We start from the raw sequence: 9973 nt of genomic DNA on the forward strand, positions 1-9973 counted from the left end.
TGTTTTTAACCTAAAGAGGAGACACTGCATCAAAATTAAACATCACTGAATATTTCTGTTTATCAATCAGATTTTGATTTTTAAAAAATTTTAGGAGACTTTATACTTTCAGGCATTCTCACTGTACTTTATTATACTTTTAACAAATGATAAAGGAAGGGAGAAAAATAGTCTGGTGTGTACTGTTTAGCCAATTTGCATCAAAATGTTCATCTGTCTAAATCGTTGTTTTTCTAATTCAGCAAATGTGATATGAAACTTCAGTAATGTGTATTTTCTGTTACATATGAGATTTAGATATCTACAACATCAGAATACACGATATGAAAGCTATTGTTTATCATTTCTTGGATATTTTCATCACCTTCCCTCATATTATAACAACTGGCTATTAGAAAGAAGACGAAAATGATTCTTTGTTTTCTAAGATTCTTATTTTCTTTCTTTATAACAAGTACTCAAACTTCCTGCTTTTACATAATTTAACACACAGTGATTAAGTTACTAGATCCTTACATTTTTTTAAAACTGTGAAAACTGGCTAAAGTATTTTGAGCAGCCCTCCAATAATTGTAGCCTCATTTATTTATAAATAATACACATATACAAGACTATTAGGGTATTATGTACATTATGAAACATGCCAGGAGGGGATTTTTTTTAATGAGAAGAAGAAATATAAATAGACTATAGAATAGTAGAAGTAAAACAGTGTTAACCTTGTTGGACTTTATAGATGTAGGTTCGAGTCCTGTTCCACTTATTACCACTATCTGGCTTTGACCAAGATTCTCTAACGGCTTTGTTCCTGCTCTGTAAGATGAAAATTATAATTATACTGAGAGAAATTCAGGGAATATGATGAAGGCAGATATATATATAGAGAGATATATAGATGTGTACAGGTATCTATATGTATGGAAGATTGTATATATTATTTTTTCTATAGATAGATATAAATAATCTTCTCAAAGCATTTCATAAAGACACACAGAGAAACTATAATAGGATAACCAAAACTCATATAAAACATAAGTCATCCAAACTAGATTACATGACATCCTCATGAGCCCCAAAATATAAATGGGTGAAGACAAACTACTGATAGTTTTAAAACTTACATGGTATCAACAGAGGAAGCATGGGGTATCTGATGGACCTGACATCAAAAGAACATCCAAATTTCCAATTGATACACTGAGACATAAGGCAAGCAATGTGAGAACAGTAGCTGAAACTAGGAAGGACTTTTGCACGCTCCAGTTTTTAGGTGAGTGCATGATAAGCTCTGAGGGCGGTGGAGCTGTCTGGGTACTATGAACTCTCCAATCTCAAAACCAATAGAAGAGCTCCTTCCAGAATAAAATCTGCTAGTGAGTCAGAAATTTCTATGAATAAAAAACAAAATTGAGTGGGACAGGGACCAATAGGGGAAAAGAAAGAGAAGGTTTAGATACCAGTTGTTGAGAGGAGAAGAGGAGAAAGAACTCAAATTGCAAAGCCATGTTTTTTTAATCACTTTGCAAGGACAATAGCTGTGAAGCTATCATGACCCATATGCCCACAGAAAACCTTCAGGGAAAATAATTCTAAGTAAAAATGAATAATGAGATGTCAATTCATATCAACTTAGAAAAAAATAAGCATGACGAGCCTTATTTCACACAGTACACCAAACTCAATTCTGGATTGAGTGAAGGTAATTCAATAAAGCTTTTCAGAGGCAAACACAGGAGAAAATCTTCATGACTTTGGAGTAGAAAAGAATTTCTTAAGCAAGATACTAAAAGCACAGATAATTTAAAAAGTAATAAATTATACTGCATTAAAATTTAGAACTTCTTTCCGTTAAAAGATACCATTGATAAGTCATAAACACTGAAAAGGCAAGTCATAAAATGGGGAAAAAACGCTCACAATACATATCTCTGACAAATGAGATATACATATGCAGATTATGTGTAAAGAAATTCTACAAAACAATTAAAGAAAATCAGGATGATTCATTTTGAAAAAAATGGCAAAAGAGTTGAATAGACTCTTGACAGAAAAGAATATTTAAATGATCAGGAAATATATGAAAATATTCCTAACTTCTTTAGCTATCACAGAAGTGCAGATTAAAACCTCAATGAGATACAACTACATACATGTCTGATGTTTAAAATGAAATGGGTGGAGATATCAAGCGTTGAAGAGAATATGGAGCCACCAGAACTCTCTTACAGTGCTGTTTGAAATGCAAATAGGTACAACCACTTTGGGAAATTGGATGTATCTTCTAGAGCTTGATTTGCATACCCTATGACTCAGCAATTTTACTAGGATATCCCCAGCAGAACCTATACATTGACTTGATATTACATTTGAAATATACTTGGGATAACTGAACTAGAAAAATCAACATGTAGACATTTTTCCAGTAAATCTACTGGACTTCCAAGGAAAAATAGTAAGTCATTTACAAGTAGTAGAGAATCAGACTGATCAGACTTTTAACAGCAGTCACCAGGCCAGTAGAAAACAGATATTTAAATATAAGAGTAAAAATCAATCAAGTATTAAAAAACAAGACAAAAAGCAAATAACAAAAAACATGGGTGAGTTTTTCTACAACATGTGAATGAGGAGCACTTCCTTAAAAGTCTGGGAACAATATGGAAAAATATAGATAAAATGATTTTATTTAAAAAATACAAACACTAAAACAATTTTTTTTTTGGTGAAAGACTCTATAATTAGAGTTTAAAAAATGACAAACTTGGAAAAATATTTGCAACTTATAACACAGATCAAGGGTCAATATTCCTATATAATTAATTTCTAAAAATATAAAAAACACCAAAATCTCTGTACAAAAATGGGCTAGAGAAATGATCAGAAAATTCACAGAAAAAGAAATGCAAATAGATATTCAACATATGAAAAGCATTTCTCACAATAAGAGAAATGCAAATTAAAACTACATTAAAATATCATTTTTCACTTATCAGATTGGAAAAATTCAAAAGTTTGTCAATCTACTGGGCTGGTGAGCCTAGGGGAAACAAGCATTCTCAAATATTATTTGGGAGAATGTAAAATTGAAAAGCTCTACAGAAGAGGATTTAGCAGTTGCTAGCAAAATTACCTATATATTTACCTTTTGACCAATTCAACATCTAGGAGGAAACACTGGTAAAATTATAAAGAAAGATGTGCAAAACAATTCATTGCAAGGTCAGTGGTAAAAGCAATAAATGGGAAGAACTAAATAAGTATTACTTGCTACATCCACAGGTGCAAAACAGAATGAGGATCATATTTACATACTGCGATGGAGTGCTTTCCAGAACATGTTGTTCAGTGTAAAAAGTAAGTTGGATAAAAGTGTTTTAGTAGGATACTAATTCTCTAAGTAGCACATATGCTAACATATGTGTGTGTCTGTGTGTGCTTATGCTAAAAAAATTTTTAATACAACTAATGTGATGGAAGGAGAAAAAAAGTTACTTTGGGGGGAAGGTGATAATACTTCACAGATTTGACTTTGGAGGAGAGTAACTATTTTACCAATTATAAAACCAAATTAAATTTTAAAAAGCAATCCCTAAAAGAAAATAAAACAAATTAACTTACATATGTATGCAATCAGTGGCATAATTCCAGAGAAGAACTATTCTGTGACTTAAAGACAATCATTTGAAGAACTACAAAAAAACTACATAAATAAATAATTACCTGTAATAATATTATTAGTGGTAGTGCTAGTATTGTTATTCTGAGACTGCTGTGACTGTGTTCTGGGATAAAGAACATGCTTAATTCTGTAATATTCTAATTTACAATAGGTTTAATTGAAAACTGGAAATTTCCATATAGGGAAATAAGACACAGAAGTAAGATTAAAGAAGTTAAGTAAAAACCCTGTAGCTGGAAGTATCAGCATGAATTTATCATGTATTGAAAAGAGCTAGAAACAATGAGAAACTCAGTTGTACTCAGCACTTTTAACACCCAGTGTGATGCTTAATTTTACATGTCATCTGACTGGGCCACAGGGCACCCAGATATTTGATCAAACATTATTTTGGGTGTTTCTGTGAGGATGTTTTGGGATAAGATTAACCTTTAAACTGGTAGACTGTGTAAAGCAGATTGCTCTCCCTAATGTGGGTGGGCCTCATTTAATCTGTTGAAGGCCTGAATGAAAAAAAAAAAAAAAAAAGGCTCTCCTTCCCTGAGTAAGAAAGGATTTTCTACTTCAGTGCCTTTGAACTGGGACATGGGCTTTTTTCCTGTCTTCAGACTGGAACTGAAACATAATTCTTTCTGGGATTTAAGCCTGCCAGCCTCTGAACTAGAACTACATTATTGGTCCTCCAGGTCACCAGCTTGCTGGCTCACCCTGTGGATTTGAGACTTAGCAGCCTCCATAATTGTGTGGGCCAATTCGTTATCTTTACACACACACACACACACACACACACACACACATATCCTATTGGTTCTTTTTCTCTAGAGAATGCTGGTAAGGCACCCAGACTGTGGTCTTGAAATACCATTTCCCACTAAAAACCCCAGGGCTCTTGGGAGAAATGGCTGATTCTAAGTCCTCAGTAAGGTAGGTGCACAATGAGTTTCATGCATCTCATCATATCAGATACCAAGAAAACTATCAAAAAGTACTAAGATCACGTCAAAAGGAATCAGAAGTCAACTTAAAGAGACCTCATTGACACTTTGTCTATAAGGAAGATAATGGCAATAATTTGAAACATTTAAAAACGTTTAAGGGGCTTCCCTGGTGGCGCAGTGGTTGCGCGTCCGCCTGCCGATGCAGGGGAACCGGGTTCGCGCCCCGGTATGGGAGGATCCCACGTGCCGCGGAGCGGCTGGGCCCGTGAGCCATGGCCGCTGAGCCTGCGCGTCCGGAGCCTGTGCTCCGCAACGGGAGAGGCCACAACAGAGGAAGGCCCGCATACCACAAAATAAATAAATAAATAAATAAATAAAATAAAATAATAAAATTAAAAAAAAATAAAATAAAAACGTTTAAATCCATTGGTTCATAGAGACAAAAAATCTAATTGATCAACATTAGATGTGAATGGATAATGTGAATAAATCTTTATTTCAAAATCTGGCAAATAAAGGGAAAAAAACTTGAATTTCCTTCTTTTGAAGTATAAGCTGATGAATAAGGAGAAACACTAAATGTAAAATGTTCCTATATTGCAGTCCTAATGAAGTAATGGATCTAGACTTCATTCATTGCTAACATTATATGCCTCTTGATGGCAGAGTATAGCAGCACTATGAAATAGCATCAGAAATTATCAAACCTTATTTTGTTTCTGTCTCAGCCTATCAATAGTAATGCTATCAGCTAGGCATATCTGGGAGCATTCAACTTGGCCCATCGTGAGTCCCCATAGACATTTTGAATGCAGTGGCTGGACCAGCACTTGTGATTCTTATTCTGATTGCAAGATGCCTGCAGACACCTCAGCAACAACCATCAGGGAACTTTGAAATGAACAAGATTTATTACTCACAGGTCCTGGAGGGTACACAGCATGCCTGGGGCCATACAACAAGGTCATGGGGGGAGAGAAAGAGAGAGAGAGAAAGAGAGCATGGACCTTGAAGTTGTGCCTTTACTGGGGTCAAGGGTGGGGTGCCTCGGGTTTTGTGGGTTCACTATTTATTGGTGAATTTAAACCATAAGAGTGGGAATTAAAGTAGAAGAAAGGATAAGCAGGGTCACCAAAAAGGTCAGTTATCTAGGTCAGCCCGGACTTTCTGGAGGGAGAACTTCATGGGTGGGGTGGCCTGGCTCTTTACATAATGGTTAGTTGACAATGTGTTCATTCAAGATGAATGTCTTTGAAATGGATGCCTTTAATGTCAGGCACTTACATTCCAATCCAAAAAGCTAATTGTCAGGGCCTTATACTACAAACTGTATCTGAGAACACGTCTTTCCAATTACTATTTACAGAGAACAGGAGGACAGAGAACATATTAAATGACACCATGGAGATGCAATCATTTAAATTCAGATGATCAGAAGATTTACAGGACAAAAAATCAGTGTCTTTAACTAATAAATTGAGACAAAAAATACAGACTGGAAACATACTAGCTTAAAAGTGATTTCAGAGATATATTAACAATGAAATATGTGAACTTATTTGGAATCTGATTCAAATTATAAACAAGAATGTTTATTACAAAACAATTAATACTAATATTAATCTTCATCTTGAACTCCCCAGCTTTCTTGTAGTACAAATCAAGGAAATAATTTTTCTTATTTTCAGCTGTAATACTCCACTAAAATATACAGGTTAATTAATATGTTAATGTTGTCTGTTGCAAATGACTTCAGATCTCTTTTTGGGAAAGGCCAGATGCAAATGATTAAGTAAATACTCAAACTGGGGTAGTCATAGGGTACACATATGTACAGCTTAATAAATCCCTATAAATACTGCCAACAGTTTCCCAGAGTGGATGAACTAATTTACACTTCTACTAGCAGAAATTGGTAGAAGCTAGGGAGAAATGGGAAAAGAAGCAAGACATTTGGGGCCCCAGGCCCCAGGAGGATATGGATTTCAGAACTCCTAGGCAGTGTACATACTTGGTAGTAGTTGGTACTCAGAAGTTTCTCTCAACTGCATGAGTCCCCACAGAGGAGGGAAGACAGAGGACAACAAGTGACAGCTCACACAGGAGGTGCCCCTCAGGGCTTAGTTCCTAGTGGTATAAAGAATAGTATATAGCAGAGGTTCTCACCTAGGGGACATTTTGCCTCCTCCCAACCCACCCCCCCCAAATTTGACAATATCTAGAGACATCTTTGATTGTCATATTTTGGCAGGATTGGGAGGTACTACAGGCATCTAATTGTCAGAAGCCAGGGATGCTGCTAAACATTACGCTGTCATTGCTCTGCATCAAAGAAGTATCCGGTTCCAAATACCAATAGTGCCAAGTTTGAGAAAACGTGCATGTACTCTTGAGGGGTAGAATGAAAAGAGGCACAGGAGAGGCTTCTCGGGCGCTGGTAATGTCAAGTTCCTTGACCTGGGTGCTGGTTTCATAATGATATTCAATTAGTAAAGATTCATCAAACTGTGCACTTGATATATGCACTTTTCTGCATATATATATATATATATATATATATATATATACACACATATATGTCTTAATTTAATAAAAGCAAAGAGTGTGTGCCTGACACTGCCGAGTATTTATATTCTTTATTCAAAATCTGTTAATTTGGGTGCTATTATTTCTAATCTAGAAATGAAGAAATTGGGGCTCCAGGAAGATTAGTGTGTTGCCCAGACATACAGTAAGTTACCACCATAGTACCCAATCTTGGACTTGAACCTCTCTCTTTCTAGCTCCAGGTCATTGAGGTCACCCAAGCCAATAACAATCAAATGTTAATGAAAGGCAGTTGGAGGAAGGGAACTGGTTTTCATTTCCATATAGTCCAAATCTGGGCTCAACCAGCCCTCTGAGTTTTTAAATCCCCCCTTTTAAATTGCCTGTTTTAGGACGTGTAAAATGTTTGCCATCTTTGAGTTAGAGAATTGACAGCTGTAAAAGAGAGAAAGTGAGTGAAACACAGATTAAATAAGGTAACAATTGTATAGCTTATCAGGATATTGGGAGAGAAGTGCAATACGATAAGGTTTAAAACTTTTTGGTTTTGAATTTTATTTTATTTTTTTATATAGCAGGTTCTTATTAGTTATCTATTTTATACATATTAGTGTATAATGGCAACTTTTAGGATCACATGTGCATTGCATTCCTGTTCCCACAGGACTATGAATAATCGAAGTCTAGGCTGAAATCTAAGGGTTAGGAGAAAAGGGGGCATTAATTATTAAATGAATGAGACACTATTCATTTGGAAATCTTTCACAGGAACAGTCAATGTGAATACTTGATAGGAATGGACAGCTTGACCACGTTACCATTTATAAGAAACACGGGAAAGAGCTATCAGGAGACCTTATTCAAAAGTCAATAGTTCTAAAATGGCTCAGACCTTAGAGTATTCACCTCCCCGCAACCTCCTAACCATGACTCTTTCAAAGTGGTTCATGTAACATCAAGAACTGAACACAGATCAAAACCTTGTGCCTAGACAGACCCTGCTAATTATGCAAAACATCTTTGTAATTGACTAAACTATGATTTCAAAGTGCCTTGAATATAAATGACCATCAATAAATAGTAGCGACTGCGATGATTGTAATGGCCCAGAGTTTTAAAAGCAAATATACTACTATAAATTATGAAGCTTAAACTTGAGAATATTGAGTGAGAGGGGTTATCTGGAAAAGGTCCTAAGTTCTGTTTGCTATTTAAAATCAGTATAGAAGATTCAGTGGTATTTCACAAAGCTCCAATTTTCAGTTTAATTTGCTGGAAAAAAAATACAGACTGATTAGTTGAATCCAATTACTTTTTAAGGCCTTAATAGTGATAAATGCTCCTGGATCTAGTTTAAAAGAAGTGTCTGGTCAGTGGTCTGAAGGGATCAATGTTATGTGCTGACCTGTTTTAGCATCTTTATTAATGCTTTGGAAGAGAAAAGAATATTCAGCACAAACATTTCATGTAATTTTAAAATGGAATATATATAGTATATATATACACACACACACAGTACAGACAATATGAAAAAGAAGAAATATTTTTATATGATAGGGGCTTTTTTTCTACTCAGAGCATTAAGCCAGGTAGCACTTGCACTTCTAAATTCCCTGGGGAAGAAGTTGCTGCACCTGAGGGCATCAGTATACATAGTCAAGGGCAAAACTTTCAGAGCTTGAGACAAGAGGTACCTGTGTCCCTCCCCTAGTAAGCTCAGCTCTGTCAGGGTTATGGCGCTGCATGACCAGAGAACCTGTCTCTGGCCATTGATGTCTGACACTTCCGCAAAGTCAGAGGAGGTGCTTCCCACTTCTTTTTTTTTAATCAGAAGCAAGAAAGTTTTATTAATTTCACAATTTCTCAAACCAGAGTATTTCCTAATTAGTATTTCTACCAATTTGGAAATATCCTACTAACTTAAAAACTTACATCAAAAGGAGTTTTTAGGGCTTCCCTGGTGGCGCAGTGGTTGCGCGTCCGCCTGCCGATGCAGGGGAACCAGGTTCGCGCCCCGGTCTGGGAGGATCCCACATGCCGCGGAGCGGCTGGGCCCCTGAGCCATGGCCGCTGAGCCTGCGCGTCCGGAGCCTGTGCTCCGCAACGGGAGAGGCCGCAACGGAGGGAGGCCCGCATACCACAAAAAAAAAAAAAAAAAAGGAGTTTTTATCTGACTGGTCAATTGCTGCCAGGCACATTAATAGGAAAATATCTCTAGGGTAAAAATAAAAAGAAAGCTTTTTGTAGAATTTTTTTTTTTTTTTTTTTTTTTTTTTGCGGTAAGCGAGTCTCTCACTATTGTTGCAGTATTTCACTATTGTTTAAAAGTTGAAGTCATATTTAACTTTTTTTTTTGTTAGTTCACAAATGTTATTGTTAAAAACTATGGAACGCTTCGCAAATTTGCACGCCATCCTTTCACAGGGGCTGTGCTAATCTCTGTATCGTTTCAATTTTAGTACATCAGTCTTTTATTTTTTTAATGTTTTATTTTTTTAACACCTTTGTTGGAGTATAATTGCTTTACAATGTTGTGTTAATTTCTGCTGTATAACAAAGTGAATAAGCTATACGTACACATATAGTCCCATATCCCCTCCCTTTTGCATCTCCCTCCCACCTTCCCTAGCCCACCCCTCTAGGTGGTCACAAAGCACCGAGCTGATCTCCCTGTGCTATGCAGCTGCTTCCCACTAGCTATCTATTTTACATTTGGTAGTGTATATATGTCCATGCCACTCTCTCACTTCATCCCAGCTTACCCTTCCCCCCTCCCCATGTCCTCAAGTCCATTCTCTACATCTGCATC

General features: G+C 36.2%; 1 non-coding gene across 1 annotated transcript; it reads right to left on the bottom strand.

Annotated features, from left to right (window-relative positions):
* Window positions 1–9543: 9543 nt before the first annotated feature.
* On the bottom strand, window positions 9544–9649 carry LOC112061893 (U6 spliceosomal RNA). Its single transcript, XR_002890420.1, has one exon. It is a non-coding gene; the product is annotated as a U6 spliceosomal RNA (small nuclear RNA).
* Window positions 9650–9973: the final 324 nt, after the last annotated feature.

The sequence above is a fragment of the Physeter macrocephalus genome, chromosome 11, assembly GCF_002837175.3.
Source record: "Physeter macrocephalus isolate SW-GA chromosome 11, ASM283717v5, whole genome shotgun sequence".
NCBI lineage: Eukaryota > Metazoa > Chordata > Mammalia > Artiodactyla > Physeteridae > Physeter > Physeter macrocephalus.